Source organism: Mesoplodon mirus (genome assembly GCF_964341445.2).
Source record: "Mesoplodon mirus genome assembly, chromosome: 17".
Lineage (NCBI taxonomy): Eukaryota > Metazoa > Chordata > Mammalia > Artiodactyla > Ziphiidae > Mesoplodon > Mesoplodon mirus.
Genome location: NC_138993.1, coordinates 72,439,886 through 72,461,824, shown reverse-complemented (window position 1 = coordinate 72,461,824; position 21,939 = coordinate 72,439,886).

Below are 21,939 nucleotides of genomic sequence, written 5' to 3'. Positions count from 1 at the left end.
CAGTCCTTCAAAAGAGAGAAGGTAGAAGTTGCCAGTTTCTCAAGGCCTGGAAGTAGAACCTGGCACAGCTTCACATCAACCATATTCTGTCCATCAAACCCTGTCACTAAGCTGGCTCATATTCAGTGAAAGGGGACAATGGTGACCCCATCTTCTGCTCATGCTCTGCTACAAATTCGTCAATCTTCATGTTTCATCTCTCTTCTGAAAGCCAGTCTTTCCTTAGGTTTTAGGCTGTTTGGTTTCCCTGAAATCTCAGCTCTCTGATAGACTCAAGAACAAATATGATTTCACAGTAGGTCCAGCTTTTTCTTATTATTAGGGTGCTAGTCACATGCTTTCAAACTCTACATCCTAGGTGGAAGTGGAATTCCTTGGCTTTAGAATTTGTATAAGTGATTCTAGATCCTAGACAGTTGAGGAAGTCTAGATGTCTGCAACATGCTTAGGGAAAATGACTGTGAACCTAAATCTCTAAGAATACCTTATTTAGCCAAATTATCATTCTAATATAAGAACAAGAAGTGACAGTTTTTGACTTAGAAGAAATAAGTAAATTACCTTTATATAATTTCTGGAGAAATAGCTTAAGAGTGTGTTTCAGCAAAACAAGAGGAAAAAAACAAACAGGAACATATGGGGACCCAAGAAATGGTAGCTCTGTACTGGGAGATAAGTGATAGGAAGTTCCAGAATAATTTTCAGCAAGAAGTCAGTGGGTTCAGATGGGAACAAGGTCATATATTAAGAAGAAGGTGTGAAGTATGGCAAAGCAAATGCAGCATGACTTAGAGGGCGATCAGAGGGATTCTTGATCTGAGTTTTTTATTTTATTTTATTTTTTTTTTGTGGTACGCGGGCCTCTCACTGTTGTGGCCTCTCCCATTGCGGAGCACAGGCTCTGGACGCGCAGGCTCAGCGGCCATGGCTCACGGGCCCAGCCACTCCGCAGCATGTGGGATCCTCCCGGACCGGGGTCTGAACTCGTGTCCCCTGCATCGGCAGGCGGACTCTCAACCACTGCGCCACCAGGGAAGCCCTTGATCTGAGTTTTTAACGATGCAAATAATTCAGCAAATAAGTCACACATTAACGGTCCCCTATTATTATTACATACCTCTTTCCACCTTACCCTACACTCCGTGGACTTGTTTTATCTTTCCAAGCAGACAGTGAGCTGCCTATTCATCTTCTTCTTAATGATAACTTAGTTTAAAGTCTTTTTTGATCGTAAAGAAGTATAGTCAATGTCATGATAAGTGTATGATTTTACTGACATGATCTCTTAGGAAATAAGATACACAAATTAAACTGGTAAAAGTTCATAAAGCAAATACAAATTATTTTCTTCCCAACCTAAAAACCGTGGATTTTCAAGGATGTATTTTAATTTTATAATCATTTTAAAAAATGTTGGAAATGGTGTTGAGTTGGATGTGAATTAGGCTGATATTAGGATGTGTGGGTTTGCCAATAGAAATCTTATTTCTATCAACAGTAGAAATATATCTAACTTGACGCACATATGGGATATACAACATGGCTCATCTGAATATAGAATATGTTTTAAAATCGTTCCGATCATTAGCTAAAATATACCAGCTTTAAAATTATTCTGTAGATCTAAACAGTGAATAAAGTAGACAGAATTAATCACAACTGGCCTTATCAGTGAGGGCAGGTGGATGATTGTGAGCCTCCAGCAGTGCTACTCTGAGAAGAACACAGCATCACAAAAGTAGTGTTATGATGAGGACACATAACCTGAGCCACATCATCGGGAAGCATCAGGGTCAGGGAAGATGCTCACGATGCTCTTTTAGGATAATCCTTATTTCCTCAGCTTCCTTTATTTGTTGAAATCTGTCCAAGCAACCTGGCATCAAACTCAGAACTTAACCTCTCTGCCTTAATTTTGTACTTAGTAGGTGTAAGTGTGGACACCCAGCTTAAGTGATCTCGAGAAGTGTAAAACCTAGGTACTGCACGGTTGTCTTTTAAAATGTTATGTTTCATCAAATGACGCTGATAGCTTTGAACGATTCTTTTAGAAAATTTAAAATAAAACCCTCCTTTGAGTTCGTACCTAAACTAAGGAATATTTATGTCTTATGGAGTTTATCTTTGTTCACACAGGTCATTGGATTTGAGAAAATAATGATATGATTGATAGAAATGATCATTATAAATTACATATTTACCATTATTTTTAGATTAGATGTTTGTACAAAGGGTTTGGAACAATAAAATATTATTGTCTTGGAATTTGTGTAGAGTTTTCTCCTAAAATGCAGACTCTCTTCTCAACACCTGAACAGAAGGCATTCAAATTAACCAAATGGTACTTTCTTGGCCAGCCTAGAAATTTCTTCCTCTCCTTTCCCCTCCTCCTTCTTCCTTACTCCTGAGGCCTTGATACCAACAGAAGTCTAAAATTCATCTGCTCTCCACTTAATATGTGTAACCAGCTGTGATTTAATTATTGATGCTGCCACATGAAAAAAGTTGTTTTGTTTTTTTTTTCCTGAGCTATAGGTGTTAATTGGTATCTTCGTATCTTGCTAATTAAGTTCTAGCAACACCTTTTCCCTCTTCCTCGTTTGCATTTAATGAGCTCCCTTGGTGTATTAATTTATTAGATAATTAGATAAAACAAAAAAAAAGTTCAGTTTCTTTAGGAATAGCTTTGGAAAAGTACACCTTAAATATTCAAAGACTGATAAAAATGTGTACATTGCAAGAAAAAAAATCAGCTCAGGAAGAAATACACTTAATGTTAGCCTACACACTCATACTGACATTTTAAATGATGTGATCATTAGGGCATTTATTAAAAAAAGAAAAGATTGGTTCTAAAGCTCGGGCAACACCAGCTATTTTGGTGTAAGCAAAACAGAATCACATATGGTACAAAACGAGGAGCATACCAGAAACCTTTGCAATATTTAAGCACAACAAACAAATTATCAGTTAAGCAATGTGCCCTCTGGACTCTAATTATCATTTTTATTCGCATGTTCATTTTCTTTCAAAAATTCCTTTTAAGCCATTGGCCAGGTATTATTAAATTTTTGCTATTTATTATGGTGCCAGAATTGACTTGACAAAAGAAGAATGGAAAAATCATTGGTGTGCATTGAAACTGATCACTGTTAAATATTATAATACTTTCAGTTCGTCAGCAGTTAGGGAATTTTGGAAATCATTTTGAGTGAGAACATTCAGATGCTATTGATTCCATTCTCCTTCTCCAACTGAAACTGGTTCAGACTGAGAGCTTTCTAACTTGTCCCATATCTGCAGAAAAGTCAATGCCATCTCTCATTGCTCTGTTTTTGTCTTTGGTTGAGCAATGGATTCTGCTGGAATCCATTCTTTATCTCTTTGATACCTATTATTCACATCTCTTTAAGTATCTGTTAATCCTTAAGGTGAAGCACACATCCAAAAATAAAGATATCAAGCTATACATATTGGTAGATAGTCATCAATTCAATCAACATTGAAATTGTATTTCTTGAACCACAAAAGATGCATTAAACCTGAAAGTCATAATAATGTGCAATCCTTCAAGTATCTCTGATAGACATGATGACAGAAATGACTACTTTTTTGCCCTATTTGGGAACATTGAGCTTCCCAGCTGGGATTAGCACATTTTAATCAGAAGCCTTAAAAAGTGCAGTAACTAATCCCCCAGGAGATGATGCTGTCAATACCTCCTAAAGGGATAGAACTAATACTTCTAGGCTGTACACATCGCATCGATTCTTTGCTTTAGGGTAGAAACAGGTTTTAGAGATGCTGTGAGCTGGAAAGTAAGATCAGTTTGCCTCTGCTTGACCTTTAGGTGAAATGTTTGGAGTAAAAACTCTTTCCAGTGTCATTTGTCACTCAGGAATTAGAAAAGAGAGCTTTTCTCCCCCGTATTCAAGAAGAATCAAAATCAAGTAATTGACACAGCAGTCTAAAACTTCTACTCCTTTTGGTTTTGTTCCGCCCCAAATGCTAACTTAAATCCTTCGTGACTGTTACAAGTATAAAGGGAAAAGAAGACCCAGAGAGGCACCTGGAGACAGAGATAGCAGAGCTGTGAGGAGTTTGTTTGCAGAAAATATTCTTCCCATGTGTGGACTTGGCCTTTGAAGCAAAGAATTACAACAGGAAATTAGGACTAGGCTGGCGCAGCCTCATAAACAAGTACAAAGTTGTGTCAGCACACCAAAGTATTTCACTAGACTGCTCTTCCCCTGGGAGGTTCACAGGTGGTATAATAAATGAAATCAGCAATTCTTCCTACATGTCTAGCATGTATGATTATTTTGGCTCAGCGGACCATTAGTTATTTGTAAGCTGGGGCATAAATACAGATGCTAGTTGAATATTTATGTACAGCTCCAGAATCCACGTTCAGTAATTTGTCTATGTAGGGGAAATGTGGTTATGGGGGGAATGGAAAATATTTACTCGGCAAGCCCTTAATGTAATGCATTAAATATGAATATGCTTTTGGTGTTGGGATCCTGGAGCTCTAGGTAGGTGTTGGGTCCCTACTGGCCCTTTATCATTTTTTCTCTTCCAACAACTGAATCTAAAACTGAAAAGCTGCCTTTAACATTCTTAAATGGTGATCCTGCCAGACTCATCCTATAAGAAAGTCCCAAAGTTTTTATCCAGATACAATATTTTTTATTAGCTAACTTGTAGCAAGTCTCTCCTCTGAGCCCAACTAAACATGATACTAAACGTTCTTTTGCCTTTGTGCAAGTATAACAATCTGGGCCTCCTTTGTTTTTCACTGAACAATAAAATTAACCAGTTACTGAATTTATACTCCCATTAGAGAGCCATTGTTACTGTTTTAACAAGAGAAAATGCTCAAAGAAAAACAAACAAAAATTAGCACAGAAAAGAATATGATTTATGTGCAATTTTTTTCTGGATATTCGATTTGGAATGTATTCATGGAAAATGGTCTCAGTGTCAAAGATTCAATGCTGTAAGAAAAAGCTATCCCCCAAAGAACTCTACATATTTTCAACTTTCTTCTTTAGTGGATAAAGCCTACAGACCTCATTCTCCTTTTGTGTAAAGAATAATTATAGTGATTTGCCAAAGTAAAGTACTTGAAAAGGATTTCCTAAAATTTGGTAGGGGATCTTAAAATTTTATTCCACTATGAATCTTTCCAGATATCTATCAAATCTGAACTGTTTCTCCCAGACTTAGATTAATTTTCCAAATCACTCAGCTTTCTCCCATCTACAGTGATGTAGCAGCTGAGTTATATGATGAATTTTGCCTTCTTCTGAGTCTGTCAAGAAAGGATGCTAAAATTTGGTAATATTTAGGGGTGGAGAAATGAAGGGGTATCTCAAACTACCTTTTTTATTTCTTTTTTTTTTTTTTTTTTTTTTTTTTTTTTTTGCAGTACGTGGGCCTCTCACTGTTGTGGCCTCTTCCGTTGTGGAGCACAGGCTCTGGACGTGCAGGCCCAGGGGCCATGGCTCATGGGCCCAGCCACTCCACAGCATGTGGGATCTTCCCAGACCCGGGCATGAACCCGTGTCCCCTGCATCGGCAGGCAGACTCTCAACCACTGTGTCACCAGGGAAGCCCTACCTTCCTTTTTAAGAGGTAAGTACCGAATCATCAAATGACACATCTGACCAAGACCTCAGATGTGATTAAGTCCAAGAGATTTGCCAACAGAGTTGTATTCTAGAATTACCTGGGGAGTTGTATAAAAGATTCCTGGGGGCTTCCCTGGTGGCGCAGTGGTTGAGAATCTGTCTGCTAATGCAGGGACATGGGTTCGAGCCCTGGTCTGGGAGGATCTCACATGCTGAGGAGCACCTAGGCCCATGAGTCACAACTACTGAGCCTGCACGTCTGGAGCCTGTGCTCTGCAACAAGAGAGGCCGCGATAGTGAGAGGCCCGCACACTGCGATGAAGAGTGGCCCCCTGTTGCCACAACTAGAGAAAACCCTCGCCCAGAAATGAAGACCCAACACAGCCAAAAATAATCAATTAATTATTTAATTAATTAAGCCAAGCATTTGAAGCCCTTAAAAAAAAAAAAAAAAAGATTCCTGGGATCCACCTTTGAACTCCTGGATGGGATAAACACCAGTGATTTGCATAGTAACTCCCTGTAATTCTATTGAATGTCCACCAATCTTTGATCTCTTCATTTTAAGAAGTTGAATTTTTTTCAGTTTAAGTCATTTATTCAACAGTAAATGTGCTTTAATGGCTGAGAAGGATCTGCTTTTTGAACTCCTAATCCAGTATTTTGTAAAATGTGTTAAGAAGGACTGATGGGAATTACGTTTCCTGCTGCCTTCCGGTATAAGGTAGTCGAATAGGATATTTTGGATTTGACTCAATAGGATATTTTCTAAAGTTATGGACCATTTAAATACCCTTATAAAATATTCACAGAATTATTCATTGCATTTCTGTCTTTTTTGGTAATGTCCTGAGGTAGTCTATTCGTGCTTGCTGTAACGACCTAGAAATTGTTGGCCTTTGGGCTATCTATCTCACATTTGTTAGAAGAAATATTAATAATTTTTAGATCATATTTCCATTTATAAGATGAAAAGTTAGCTTTGGCTGATTTAATTAGGCTAAATTGAGGGACAGTAGAGACAAACGAACAGTTTGAAAACATTTATTTGCAATATATGGGAATGCTTTAAAAAAACCCAACTTTCAGTTGTGTATGTCAGAGCCAGAAAGACCGATAGACAGACTTTGTTGAAATGCAAAATGGCCTTTGAAAATTTCATGGAATAAAAATAAAGTGGTAGCACATTAGTTTCCAGACAGAGAGGTATCAATCGCCTGTTGCTGTGGCTCAGATCCTGAGGGTTGACATTAAACCCTTCCAAAAGAAAAACATAGTGATAATCCAGTCACAGTTTATTTCAGAATGAGGGATTAAAGATGCATATTGTGGGCCTCCCTGGTGGCGCAGTGGTTGAGAGTCCGCCTGCCGATGCAGGGGATACGGGTTCGTGCCCCGGTCTGGGAGGATCCCATATGCCGTGGAGCGGCTGGGCCCGTGAGCCATGGCCGCTGGGCCTGCGCATCCGGAGCCTGTGCTCCGCAACGGGAGAGGCCACGACAGTGAGAGGCCCGCATACCGCAAAAAGAAAAAAAAAAAAAAAAAAAAAAAAAAAAAGATGCATATTGTGATTAGTCTCTTGAAAGAGATGTCGGGAATAACAGTCAGGGTGTGATTTGATTCCAATATTCCAGATGTGAGACTATTCTGGAATCAATATGAGGCTTATATGGGTTGTAGTAACCATGCAGTATGGTAGACATCCACATCCGTTAGGAATATTTTTGGCTACAAGTAGCATATATGCCAACAGACTGTGGCTTAAACAAGTAATATATTGATTTTTCTCATGGAAGGTGGAATCTGAAGTTAGGAAGTCCAGGGCTGGTTTCTCAATCCCTTTCCTGTACCTTTTGATGTTCCTCTGTTATAGCAGCTTGAGAGTAATTCAATAAAGCGTCCTATCCTCCCACTCCTTAGAACTAGGATGTCATCACATAATTCCAGCTTTAGGATGATTGGATTCATAGTAATATGTAATATGGCTGGCAGAAAAAAGTAAGAGTTAAAGAAAGGAGATGACCTTCAAAATTATTGATAATGTAGTTTAAGGTAATGAGAGACAAAGCTAGATGATGGCAAACAGAATGAAAAGGGCCCCTTAAACCAGATAGACAATTTGAAAGAGCTAAATACTTCTGTATTTTTTTCTAATTATTCAGGTTTTTATAGGGGGATAAAGACTCGGTGTAAGAAATGTAACCCAGAGCTTACAGCTCTAAGTCTTTCTTTGTCAAATATTGCCGCTATCATGCTGCATAACCATCTGTCCCAAAATTCCATGGCTTCAAACAACAAACATTTATTGTCAAGCTATCCATTCTGCATTTGGCTGACTTCTGGCTGCTCTTGACTTGGTTCAGCTGGGAGGGCGGATCAGCTTCATGCTGCCAAATGGCTGAGCTTGGCTCATTGCATCTCATTTTGAGGCACAGATCTAAGGGAGGGGAGCAACCCGACCCACAGTATGTCCTAACGCAATGACAGACACTCAGGGCAAGCCGACTCCACGAGCACACTTGACGAAGTCAAAAACGGAGGTTTGGAGACGTGCACGCCACCCATCCTGAGGCCACGGCAAGGCTGTCTGTATGTGCTTCTGCTGTAGGCCAGCGGGGTACTGTAAACTTCGTGTCATGCATATAAAATGGTCATACAAAGACCTGCTGAAACCTCAGCTGTGTGTCTCAAATGTATTGTTACTACATTTTAACCATGAGGCTTGTCACTGTACGCAATGGTTAAAAAGAAAGTCGCTTTGTTGTTTGGGAAAGTGTTTTCCCAGTTGAAGAGGATGGAGAAACAGCCATTCCAAAGCTGGACCAGTGTCTCCTAGGATAAGCTGAAGAGAGAAGGTTCTTCTAACGGAGAAGAAAGAGCTGTGGGGATTGAGATGGGATCACGAGCCTGGCTCCTCCTGGTTGAGGACTTTGCTGATTCCCAGTGGTGGCACCATCATTAATTATCACGAATTCCACATATGCTTCATTAATTGTGATTTGCTATATAATTGGTTCTTAACTTTTCTGTGTTTATCCAGTACTTTTTCTGGTTTTCCCACTTATTTGCATGTATTAAAAGGTTTCTCATGACAATTTCTCTCATTAATTTAGAAGAAGTAGGGTTTGTTGTTCTCCCGTGCAGTAAATGTTTGGTATTTATTTGATGATGAAATCATGTTTAGTTCCTGTTAGTATCTTCAGAGGTACTAAGCTAAGAGTCCCTTTATGATTTGCCAGGATGTCTGAATTGACACAAAGGTATTTCCTAGCATTTGTTTGTCCCCTGAATGGCTGACAGAGAGCTCCACTCACTGATGGCACTGGACCACAGGAAAGTTAGGAAACTATTTACTTTCAGAAAAATGGGTTAACAACTTATAAGAACTATCCACTCATTAAAGTGACATGAGTTTTAAGATACAGTTTTCTATATTGTAAATTAGAGAATTTAAATTACATAAAATTATATAAAATTATAATTTTTTCATAATACTGTTATTTTGTAACATTAGGTTATTTTTCCCACACTTTAGCCTCTTGGATTCTATTTTAAGTATATTATTTTCAACTCATGTACTACCTTTTAAATACTAGATTCTTATACCCATTTCCTTGTCAGGGAAACTGAGCCTTATTTATAGAATGTGGACATCCTGGCAGCTGGTTTAAAAGAAAGATGCAGTAATAATTATCAGGTTTTGTTATAGTGTTGAAATGTGAGCCCGGAACTACTAAAGAGCCAGGTCACTTAATTTGTCCAATCTAGTGCTGAAAGTTATTATCAAAGTGTTAGGTTTAGAAGGGACAACCTAGGATTAACACTGGGATGCTCCTTTATTCTTAGGAAACATACACTGAAGTATTTAGAACTAAAAGGGATCACGTCTACCACGTATTCTCAAATTGTTCAGGACAATAGAGAGAGAGGAAAAAAAATGAAGAAATCGATAAAGCAAATGTGGTAAATGTTAACACTTAGGGAATCTGGGTGACAGGTGTTCAGGAATTCTTCCTTTGTACTATTCTTGCAACTCTTCTGTAAGCCTGAAATTACTTCGGCATAAAAAGTTACCAAAGAAGACAAAAACAAAAATGCTGGGACGTTCCTCACCAGTATTGTTGAACGAGCTGAAGGATAAAGCCCTAGCAACATTTTCGTTAGGTGTGTAGATTAGGGGGAAAACAAACAAACAAACAAAAAACCCTTTGAGTGACATTTGTCTGGAGCAATGTTAAATGTGAAAAAAAGGATGTGGCTCATGATAGGAGAAGAAAGTCATGCAAATTGAAAGTGCAAAAGCTTTATAGAGAAATCTACCAGAGCAAAAGTAGCTAGTGAAATGAAGAGTAAAGGAAATGTAATTGTCTAGAGCACACCACAAAATAAAACAAATAAACCTGAAGAGAATGGGTGATGCTATGAATGGCAGGAGGAGAATTAAGCCCAGACTGTTTCTATTAATTACTTGGAAAATTAGATAATAATCATTCATCATCTGAGCAGAATGATCAGTTAAATAATTCTACTTTAAAATATTCAGTGACTTACACAGAAAAAGATATAGGGCATTTATGAAAGACACATGCAACTTCTGTTATCAAGGTGATATTACTGTAAGTAATTAAATAAAATTGCCAGGAAGGATTTATTCAATTAATTATAGAAAGTGTAGATATAGCCCAGGTACTTGACTTCTTTGACTTCTGGTTTCTTTTTGTTTTTACCATCTCTTAAATTAAAGGAAAATTATTTATTATTCACTAATGTTTTTTTTCCTGAAATATCAATACAAAACTGTTATTAAACAACAAGTAAATTTTCTGATTTTTGTGACTACAATGCTTGATAAAGAGAAAGTGACCTTAACAATGGAATTAGGTTTTGTTGACATGGTCTGGTTATCTTACTAAGATATTTGCCTTTTTCTGCATTCATAATAACCACTGTTACTCTGATTATTTTCATATTGCCCTTTTGTTCCCATCAGTAGAGCACACAAATAATGAGAAACAAAGGATTCAGGGGAAATGTAATATTGTACAGTTTTCTTGTGCAAATTTCCTTTTTGGTCAGTACAGGCTCTGCTGAAGAAATAATTTGTCAGATATTCTTCCCCACCAAACAGTGGGGGGTATTCCTTCAAAGAATGTTCACACTAAAAGCATCCATAAGTCTTGTGCTGACAGCACAGGTCAATCCCAGTGTTGTTGGGCCCTGAATTACTCTAGGGAGTACATGCAGAAGGAACAAGACACATTTATTTTTTCAGTGTCATCCATCAGTCTAATGGCAAAGCAGACATATCTGTCTCAATGCAGAGAGTTTCTTTCCAGCTACCTGCTGTCCTCTCTTTGGTGTTGGTTTTGTAGTAAGGCTGTCTGTCCTCATGCCTCTAAAGTTGTTGCCAGCACCTTCTAAGGGAAAGTGCATCTTCACTGGCATCCATTGTGAGAGAGCAAATATATTTTTCCAATCTCTTTGACTCAGAAAATTTCTGATTGGACAGTACTAATAAGAACCTGTTGTATAAAAAATAAATAAATAAAATAAATAACAAAAAATACAAAGATCTCAAGTGGAGGAGGATTGGTTCACTGAGCAAAATTCACCTAATGCTGCTACAAGACTAGGAGATACATGGGGAGAGGCAAATGATAAAATCATGGCTATAAACCAGATCTGACAGCCCCAGATACTCTACTTTTTTGTTTCACCATATCAGAAGATCTGCTGTGATTCGGAGCTCACCCAGTAAACCCAGATCCTTTTGATGGAAGTTACTGGCAACATAGCTAACACAATAGCTGTGCCCATGTTATCCTCCTTTGAAGTTTCCCATATGCATTTCCAGTGCTACATAGTTATTGTTATGTCCATTTCTTTGCAGTTCCTGTAAGACTCAAAGACTGTATCAAATTGTTATGTATATCCCATGAGGAAGAATTAGGACATTGCTTTATTGCTCAACTATTGCTTCTTGACCGCTTTTCCTTTGTTCCTGCATTCCCTCACTTGCCTTAAGATCATTATGACTGAGACCTGTTCAAGGTCAAGCACTGTGGCCAGGCTTAGATCACAAAGTGACTTTGGCTAAAAATGGCTTCTCTGATGTCAAGAAAGCCATGCCTGGTTCTCTTTCTCTGGGAACCCCCTACTCTATCTGCTTACACTTCTCCTTCTTCTTCTCCTCCTCCTTCTTCTTTTTCTTCTCCTTCTTTTCCTTCCTCTTTTTCCCCTCCTCCTCCTCCCCCTCTTTCTCCCTCGAAGGGCCACACTTTCTGAAAGAACTCTGTTCTCATTGTCTCAAGTTTCTCATGTCCAAGTCACTCCTCTATCCATGAAAATCTACTACAAATGACTTTCACTTTCATTGTTAAGTCCAAGTTGACATAAATCCACAAATTCTGACTTGGCAATGCAGTTTTGATCTGTGGTTATCAGATAATACTTTGACAGCAGTGAAATCAGTCAAAATAAGTATTTTTTTAACTCTGCACATCAAAATTATCTGGAGAGTTAAAAATATTTACTGACGCTCAGGTCCCACGAGGCCAATGAGATGATCATCTACTTTGGGTGGAATCTAAGCATTAGGGTTTTTAGAAATTTCTCCATTCCATTCCAGTGTTCAGTAAAGTTGGAGATATTATGATCTAAATATTGACATAGACTAAAGTGAGGAGAAAAAACGGTAACCATTCCTAAGCAAAGGATTACACGAAATTCAATAAATTTTCCAAAGAGGAAAGGGGAGATAGAACTTGAAAGGATTATGTATGGAAATGCGCTGGTAACTGTGTTTGGAAGTAAGAATGGGAAGAAAAGACCACGTAGTATTTTCTTCTGGCTCAAAAATGAGAAAAATCTACAGGAAGAAAAATGTTCTTAGGGAAGAACAAAATTTCAGTCAATGTAGAGTGGTACACTTTTATACAGTTTTAACATGCAAAACAGTTCCTTCACAGTGGAAGAGATTCTAGAAGTCAGAAATAAAAATAGTGAATGGGAGCTAGTCTGTAATGGAAAGATAATCACAAAAAAGAAAACCTAGGCAAATGGAGTGATCAAAGTAGCAGAGAACAAACAGGTGATGGGTAGGGTTTGTAGGGTTTGGACATTTACATTTCTGTTCTATGAGACTCACTGTTGCTTAGGTTCTAATCCAGATGTTACTCTATTGTAGAAGTTTAAAGACATTTAAATTTCCTCTTTCATCATGGAAAAGGACAGATCCCCAGAGGGGAAGTGGGGATTGCATGGAGACCTCAAGTGAAAGTGCAATGGAGAGACATGAAGGCCCTGGGTGTGGAAATCTTACAGTCTGCCGCCAGGAGCCAACCTCCTCTAATTATAAAAATAATTTTGGCAAACACCTGCTATAAGAAATAGCATTTAGGCAAATAAATAAGTATAAAATAAGAATATCCAACATAACATTGCTGACACTTTCAATCTGTGTGTATGTGCGTGTGTTGACTAATGTATGGCAAGAATGGGAGATTCAAATGTAAAGTATCAGCAGAACTTGGAAACGGCTTTCAGAATACACCTGAATAGGACTTTTCTTTCCCATACCTGTCAAAGTGTTTTCCCAGAGTGCTTGGTAAGATATCCCTGAAGGCTTTGATTGTAACTACATCATGCAGTGTTCACCATGAAATTCTGTAGATGAGCCATAAATAATCATAGGAGTTTGTATTTACAGAGTCCCTATAGCAGGTACTGCACTAAGGGATTTATGAGGAATTCTTAAATTGGTATTATGATAATATACTTAAAGCTTTCATTTCATAATGGGATAATTCACTCGTTTAATGTCTTTATACTTTTTATATAATCCTGTTTTAAAGAACCTTTTAAGATGTAATTAATGATACTTATTTTGACTGAGTATCATTACTTCCTGAGGCCCTTGGTCAAAAGTCTTACGATCAAAATTGGATAAAACCTATTAGTAAAATGGTTTTCTGACTGTTGCATTAACAACATATATTTTGGGGTGAGATGTCCTATATTTTACAGCTGTGTTTTGGGAAGTAACTGAGGGTGACATGAATTAATTGACAAGTTCCCAAATAGAATTTTTATGTTGGAGGTTAAGAAATCCAAATTCCTGAAACACAACTGTATGTAATAATGCCATATGAATGGTGAAGTATCACTTTGTGCTGAAATTTTCCAGGGGGCTTCCTGATAGAGATAGGTTTTTGAGATATATCTTAAGAGATCAGTAAATTTCAATGGGAGTGATATGGGGAAAGATCTCTTAGGTGAAGTCTAAGAATTAACAATGTTTAGAGTAGTTCCAGTAGGCTGGATTTGTTGGAATGGAGCTGTCATAGAGGGGAGAGTGAAAGTTAAGGTCAGAAAGTGGTTAAATAATGAATTGCAGTGTCTCTAAAATAAGATCTTTGTAGGCAATGGCAAACCTCTGAAAGATAATAAGAAGTGATGCAACAGAAGCAAAGTAGTATTTCAGTCCCAGTAGCCTGGGATGCATGAAGGTGAGAGGCAAGGCACTAGTTAGCTGGTTGTTGCAGGTGTCTAAGCCTTGTGTACTAGTTTAGTATGGTGGTATAGGGTGGATGAGAGGAAGGTCAAGAAGCTTGAATGAACAGATTTTAGCTATTCCATGAGGGCATGGAGGAGCTAAAAGAAAGTCAAAGGCGGCTCCAAGATTTTCATTCTGAATAAGTGACTGAGACCTGACGCCAAATAAATAAAAAGGAGGGGAAATGTGACACTTAACATAACTGAATTCTCCTGTAAAGTAGTTTTAGTTATTTATCAAGTACTCAACATATAAAGAGACTTCTCTGGATTTTCTGGAGTCTCATACTCCTGTTCTTACTGGTTTTACCATTTGGGAAGATTACATGAACCAGTATTGGCTGGATTAGATAGGTGATAGGTTCTGTTTTCAAATGGCTGACACAAAACTTTCATATATGGCTTTTCAGATTGAAAAGACTTTACATCTAGCTTTTAATATTTAAAGACATGCACTAGTACAGCTTCTCAGCTCATTTGAATATTTTGTGACATTTTCTCACACTCATTATATCACATCTACATTCCTGCTCCTTCATATAACTCAATGCTAGTTTTGAATATCATGATTTAAATACTCATAAAATATCGTTAAAGAAACCTTGCCACTCTGAAGAATGCAATGATCAGTGTCCTCCAACTGAAGATCATATATGAATAGTTTCTACCCACTTAATTCCTCCTAGGATTTTGAAGTTAAGTTCAACATTTTAACTTGAAGTAAAATAGAACTGCTACTTGATCTAGGCTGGTTACTAGAGACCTGTAGTGAAAATGCTGATAAATTGTAAATTGCGCCTGTGAAGTATATTTAACTGATATTTTAAATGCTTTGAGAGTCTCAGTTCTACTCTGGCCACTTGGTCAGACAGCTTTGGATGTTTTGTAGATTGGCTTCTTACCTGCACGTCTGCTTACAAATGATTCCCTGTAATCATTAATTTTTTCCTTAAACACACAAAAACTCTATACAATGGTTTCTTTATCTGTTATTTGAAATGTTAATACATAAGAAAACATTAAGAAGAGTTTGTATCATTCCTATATTAAAATTTTACTTTGTCTTTTATCTATTATGGAAGTCCCTATAGTCTTATTTTTAATTTTAATTTGGGGGGGGATTCTTGAATATCCTCCAATCAGAAAATATTTTCATCTCTGAGTCCCACATGGTTTCCATCACCCTAGTCAGCTGTGCTGTCCTGGAGGTGACACATAAATGCATAAATGAATGGGTATTTCCAGGAAGACTTCATTCACAGAAACAGGTGGCCCCCGTGAACCTACTTTGTTGACCTCTCCTTTACCCTCTTCCAGTTTCTCTATTAAACCACTTCTTTTTACTTCTTTCAGTCAACCTTCTTAGAAAAAGATTGTAATGGTCATGGTTTCTAGGCTCTCCCCTCTGTTTTATGCTTCAGTCCAACTTCCACATCCTGTTTCCTGAAAGTTTCCTGGCAAGAGTGACTTTCTGAGTAATCGTGGGAGAGCTCCCACGATTTGGTCCTTGCCAGTTTTGACTTCTCCTCTTTGGATTCTGTGAAAGGGCATACCCTTGTTTTTCCCCACTTTGTGATATTTCCTCTCAGTATCTTTGTTGTAAAAAAAATGGCTTTAACTGTAGGTCTTAAAAAAAATATGTGACTAAAACAAGCAACACTGTTTTTCCACCGATCTTGAAATCTGGAGTGAAGGAGCTCAGGGCTGGTGCAGCTCTTTGATGCTGTGGTCAGAGATTCAGGTACTTTCCATCTTCCTGTTCCATGTTCTTTATCTTGTAGGCTTTTGTTCTCACGTTTGCTGCCTTGCAGCCACTCTGTAGGATTGATATGTTATGGACAGACTTCGTGTCTAAATCCAAGACAGAGAGGAAGAGATACAAACTAGGCAAAGTCACCTCTGTTCCCTTTTATCAGGAAAGGAGAAGCTAAGACCCTTGCGGTATATTCTCCTTAGCTATCCTTGGCCCGAATTATGACAGGCTTTGACACTCTGAGGTGAAAGAGAAGCTGGGAAAGTTAGTATTCTCAGCCAGGCCTATTACCTTCTTTTTTTAAATTTGTTTTTCATCCAAAAGAGGAGTTGAATGGATATTGGTTAAACAATTAACATTATGTACCACAGTGACCTTGCAGGATATTTTTTCTTCAATGGCAGGATATTTTCCCTCCAATAACTCTATAAGTGTTAGTGTTCCAGGACTGTGTCCTTTGACCTGTCATGATGTTCATCTACTCCTGGGTGGGTCATATACTATCATGTACTATCGTAACTTAAAGCATAACAAACATGCTGCTGATGGTCAAATATTTCTGGCTAAGATTCTAGCATCCTACGTCCATCTTCTACGAGGCTTCTCCTGATTTTCTCACATGGTTTTCAGACAGAAGATATCCTAAGTGTAATGCCTTCTCATTCCTCATGTATCCCCACCTTGGTTGTAATGTTATAAAACCAGTCAACCAAGAAACTCAGCTTTCAACCCCTTCAACCCCTACATGTCCAAGTCCCATTTATGAAGTCTCTTCGCCTCCCTTGAGGCTATTAACTCCTTTTCACACACACTGTCCTTCTCATGACCACTTTCTGGTTAAGACACATCATTTCTGACTCTGTCAATTGAGGAATAAGTTCTTCCCTGGTTGTCTTGCTTCCTATGAGTGCTGCCATCAGAAAAAAATCCTTCTAAGGTACAAATCATGTCCTAGCTTAAGGTGCTGTGATGCTTGTCATAATTGACAGCAGGCAACCCAGACCATCCCCAAGTCATCTTATCTATTCCTCTGTATTGCTGACGACTTCCAAATCCCTCCCTCCTTCCAGAGCCATTCTTAAAACTCTGTTTGGTCTGCTGGACATATTTACCTGATGTCTACCAGACATTCATATGCTCATTTCTCTAGTCATCCCCCATCCTGGCGCCTTACTCACTGGTGTCTTCTCATCCCTGAAAATTATATTCACTTTGGGCTTTCAGGTTTTTGTATATTGGGCTCTCTTTGCCCATAAACCTCTGCTTTTCTGCATTACTTGGAGAATTGTCTCCTTTCAAAGCAGAAGGCATCTGCCATGTCTCAGTAAGGGCTTTAATGGCTACGACATGGTTTTGCTATCACACTTTTCCCTTTTGTGCTGAGAACCACATGTTTCTAATAGAGGCTTCACTTTCAGTCTAGGTTTTAGAGTGGAAAGGCATGAGGAGCAAAACCATAGAAAACCCACAGCAGAAATGCAAAATGAATGAGAAATAAATGATTGTTGTAAGCCTTTGAGATTTGGGGGTTGTTTAATAGTGTACCCCAACCTAGGGAAAACTGACAAAAAAGGTAATATTTAAATTTGACTTCCATCCAGTCTCCTAGCTTTCTGTTGATGCATGCAAGCAGGAAATGTGAACATATTTCCACAGGAAGTAAAAAAAAAAGTATTGCTACTTTTCCTTAGATGTTGAGCAAATTATGAGCCTTAATTTCCTTTCTGTATGAATCCTATTAGCTTCTATAATGCAGAAGTCTCTTCAATTAAAATAAAAACTGAGAGCCTCACTAACTCCTACTCAGCACTCTGTTTACCATGTGACTATTGCTTACCAACTGTTTATAATGAGTTTTACAAAAATAGTTTTCTTCTGTCCATTTCCATTTCATCAGCTCGCATGGACTCCCCAGCCTTCTTCACTGTATTTCTATCCTGGCTATGCACTTAAATAGTTTGTAATGTGCTAAGTGATGTACATGCCTCTAAAGGCAAGAGACACTTTTTCAGTGTGCAGTTTCCTAGAGGGCCTGTTGACATTTAACTTTTCATAAAATATTTCCATCTTTGGCTTTGATGACCACCACTTCAGCCCCAAGGAGCCCATGGGTCACTAGTTACTTCTAAAAATTAAGCTCTAATTCTGACTTGAGTTGTAGTTATTTTACAAAATGTAAGATATGTTGAGACAATAGTTATTTACTAAACAATTTTAATTGTACAGATTTTCAATTCTGTCATAAAAAAACCATAAGTCTCAACCACAAAAAATTTACCATCACCTGTTTTTTTTTTTTTTTTCTATATTAGAAAAAGGCTATAATTTGACTGTGGAATAAACTATTGACTGTTGAGTACAAAGAAAGAAAGTTATTATATTTTAAAGACTTACACAATCCATTATGACATAGAGATATACTACAGGCACAATTTTATTATAAAAGAAAAGGTAAGGAAAAAAAAAAAAAAAAAAAAAAAAAAACATGAGGCGAGGAGGTATAATAAAGCCAAACACTGAATACCCGTTTTGCTACAAAGAACCTTGTCGAAATGGTCTCATTTGGAAATGCACACTCATTTGACTGTACTTGCAGATCATAGTTGTTGTTGTTTTTTTCCCCTAAGAATAATATGGAATGTAGAAATGCTTTCTTAGGCAGGAAGTTTTTTTGATTCATTTTGCTGAGCTTTAGGAAATGCAGCTAGCAGCTACCTTGCATAGAAACCCCAAGCCACAACATCCACAAATTCAGCAGTCTGCCATGGACAGCAGTTTTGATACTGCTACATACAATTGGCATTTACAGCATTCCTCCAGTTACACCCCTGTCATCAATGTACAGTGCTTAGAGCAGGTTGGCAGTTCACACAAGTGTGATGGACAACACATGGTCTGCATGTCGATCCATATGGCTCCTGATATGCTTTAAGAAAAGATTGGCTCTTCAGACTCACCTGGGATGCAAAGGGGCAGGGCAGATGGGTGTCCTATGACCTTGCTTCCCATTCCTCTCTTATAGCCCCACTGCAGTTCTTGCCAGTGACCATCTAATGCACACAGGCCCATGGCTCTTCCAGGGAGAGGGAAGGAGAAGCTGATGGATAGGTTCACACACCTCACCCTTACTTCAGTGGGTGGTGAAATGACTCTGATTTTCTCCGAGAACTGAGGCACTCAAAGCTTCAGGAACACAGAGCCACCAAGTGTGGGAGTCACGTCTCCAACCCCACTTTAATGGGTCTCATAGACACTCAGTCCTCTAGTCTCCACCTCAGGTCATGACACACAGAGTTGGTGGGTCCAGACTCACATTTAAGTCAGCTGTCTGACTGGAGGCCTTCTTTTAGTGCTTTCCACCAAATAGACTCCTTGGAGCCTCAGCTTGTTGCCTGTTCACACGTTTGTTTTTTCTATGGAATCACTGAAAGGACCCGGAAGCTCTCTCTGATTCTTTTAGGATGTGGTGATATCAGTATAGATAAAGTGCAGTCTGTAGAGCTGAGGAGCTTACTGCCTAGGAAGGGAAGACAGGAATCAAAAAAAAAAAAGTTTTGGTTGCTATCACAGTGCTATAGAAAATACAGTGATGGGAAAAAGGAAGGAATAAAAAGTCATCAGGAGAGGGAATGAAGAAGTTTTCACATAAGAGGTTAGCTGAATCTAAGAAATAAGAAAATTCCAGACCACGAAGAGGAGGGCAATTCTGAGGCCTGGAAGGAACAGAAACTGTTAACAAAGGCAAGGATTACAAAATAGGCTTTTGATTTCTGGAAACTAGGAAATCGGGCACAATGGGTAGGACATGGGATATAGGTAAGTGATTGTGTTTGTCATCTCGTGCTGCCATTACAAAATACCTTAGACTGTGTGACTTAAACACATAAATTTATTTATTTATTTATTTATTTGTTTATTTATTTATATTTAAAAATTTAAATTTAATTATTTTTTATACAGCAGGTTCTTACTAGTTATCTATTTTATCCATATGAGTTCATATATGTCAATCTCAATCTCCCAATTCATCCCCCCACCACCCCTCCTCCCCCTGCTTTTCCCCCTTGGTTTCCATACGTTTGTTCTCTACATCTGTGTCTCTATTTCTGCCTTGCAAATCAGTTCATCTGTAGCATTTTTCTAGATTCCAAATATATGCATTAATATATGATATTTGTTTTTCTTTTTCTGACTTACTTCACTCTGTATGACAGTCTCTAGGTCCATCCATGTCTCTACAAATGACCCAATTTCGTTTCTTTTTATGGTTAATATTCCATTGTATATATGTACCATATCTTCTTTATCCATTTGTCTGTTTATGGGCATTTAGGTTGCTTCCATGACCTGGCTATTGTAAATAGTGCTGCAATGAACATTGCGGTGCATGTGTCTCTTTGAATTATGGTTTTCTCTGGGTATATGCCCAGTAGTGGGATTGCTGGGGCATATGATAATTCTATTTTTAGTTTTTTAAAACAGAGAAATTTATTGTCTTGCAGTTCTGGAGGCTGGAAATTCCAGATCAAGGTCCAGCAGGACTTGACTCCTGGTGAGGGCTTTTCCTTGGCTTGCAGATGGCCACCTTTTCTCTGTGTCCTCACATGGCCTTTCCTGGGTATGTGTGCCCAGAAAGAGAGAGTGAGCCCTCTGGTGTCTCCTCTTAGAAGGATGCTAATACTATTGGATGAGGGCCTCACTCTTATGACCTCATTTAACCCTAATTACTTTCTTAGAGGTCTCATCTCCAAATACAGCCACACTGGGGTCAGAGCTTCAACATTCAAATTTTGTAGGAACACATTTAGTCCATAACCATGGCCTTTTAATTTTTTTGTCCAAATTTGGGAAGCATTAGAATATTAAAGAACTGCTATTAATTCTTATCCTAGTACAACATGCATAAACAAGAAATGTCCCAGGGAAACTGAGATATATGGTCTTCCTAGACATAGGGTGGGCAGTAAACCTGGAAGGTTAACAGGTGGGAAATGGATTGAAACCACTGCTTTTATATGCCATGCTAAGTGGTTTGAAACTTATCCAGTGTGGTAAGCATAATATTGTTTCTTAAGACCTTCACCCTCTTGTGTCACACTCATGGTTATGTTATGTGCATGGCAAATGGGACTTCTGCCATGTAATTAATATTACATGTAATTTATATTAATGTAATTAATATTAATGACATTAATATTAATACATGTACATAAATATAATTAATGTTAATAACCAACTGACCTTAAAATAGAGAGATGATCCTGGATACTCCAGGCCAGCTTGGTGTTATCACATGAGGCTTTAAAAGCAAACAAAGAACACAGAGAGCTAAGGTAGAGAAGGAGCTCAGAGATATTTGAAGTGTGAGCGGGTTTATCATGTCATTGATGGCTTTGAAGATGGAGGAGACCACAGGTCAAGGAAAGCAGGTGGCCTCTAAAAGCTGATAATAACCCTTGGCCAACAGCCAGAGAAGATACAGGGATTTAAGTCCTACAATCACAGCCCTACATTCTGCCAGCAATCTCAATGAGCTTGAAAACAGATTTTTCCCAAAGTTTCCCAGTAAAAGCCCAGCCTGTTGACACTTTGATTTCAGACTCATGAGACCGTAAGCAGAGGGCCCAGTCAAGCCCGGCCAGACTTCTGAATTATAGAATTGTGAGACTGTAAATGGTATTTTAGCAATTTAGTGTGTTATTTATTTTGTTTTGCAGCTATAGAAAACTAAAATACCCAGTGTATTTATGGGTGTAGATTTATGGAAGATTCTATAGAAGGGATGTTATGAGCAGTTTTACGTTTTCAAAGATTGCCTTTTTTGTCAATGTGGAGGTCTCTTTGGACCAGGTAAGGTGATGTCATAGTACAGACGGAGCATGACTGCAGTGTGAGGGGATGAAGGTCCCAGAGATATCAAGGAAACAGCCTGACAACGAGGTCACACTGATTCATCATGAAGGATGGTAAGGGAAGGGGGTACATCAGGTTCTCCAAAGT